Genomic DNA, 1,040 nt, shown 5'->3' on the forward strand with positions numbered 1-1,040 from the left:
CGCCATCTAGTGGTGGTACCAGCCAACGCACCTGAAATCAATTATGGGCGCCACACGCTCTACGGCGCGGCTGATGACGTGAGTGTTTCCTGTTCTATTTAAACCTCATTTGTTTGCCTTATCTTTGCCCGTTCTAAGTGTTATTTAGCGTTGGGTGTGCTATATTCTCGTTCGACTTGATCTCTGCCTTGTGTACCGACCTCTTGCCTGTTTATACGACCACGATTCTTCTCTGCCTGCCTACGAACCCGGACCTGTTTACCGTTTTTGCACCTGATCTTCCTGCCCTGACCTCGGATTGTTTTTGACCTTGCTGCTTGCTGTTGCCCTCGACCTCGGACTGTGTTCTGGACTTTCTTTCGCTGTGCTTACCTGCATTGTTGGATCCATCGTCTACCTGACCGTAACAGGGGGCCACTCTCCCACAGCTTCCTGATGGCCACTCGGGGGCCCCCCCTACAGACGGCCACTCGGGGCCCCCTTCAATCGGCCACTCTGGGGCCTCCTCCCACAGCTTCCGGACTGCCACTCAGGGGCCTCTCTCCAAATGGCCACTCAGGGGGCCCCCTCCCACAGCTTCCAGACTGCCACTCGTTGGGCCCCTCCAGACGGCCACACGGGGGCCCCTCTCTAAACGGCCACTCGGGAGTCCCCTCCTACAGCTTCCAGACTTCCCCTCAGGGGCCCCCTCCCACAGCTTCCTGATGGCCGCTCGGGGGGCCCCCTGCAAACGGCCACTCAGGGGCCCCTGACCACAGCTTCTTGATGGCCACTCGGGGGCCCTCCTCCAAACGGCCACTCGGGGGGCCCACTCCCACAGCTTCCAGACTGCCACTCAGGGCCCACCTCCCACAGCTTCTGGACTTCCCCTGAGGGGCCCCATCCCACAGCTTCATGATGGCCACTTGGGGCCCCCCTCCAAACGGCCACTTGGGGGCCCCCTTCCACAGCTTCCAGACTGCCACTCGGGGGGCCCCCCTCCCACAGCTTCCGGACTGCCACTCGGGGGCCCCCCTCCCACAGCTTCCGGAGTGCCACTC

Source organism: Sceloporus occidentalis, unplaced genomic scaffold, assembly GCF_023333645.1.
Source record: "Sceloporus occidentalis isolate IW3139 unplaced genomic scaffold, rSceOcc1.0.p SCAF_176, whole genome shotgun sequence".
Classification (NCBI taxonomy): Eukaryota; Metazoa; Chordata; class Lepidosauria; order Squamata; family Phrynosomatidae; genus Sceloporus; species Sceloporus occidentalis.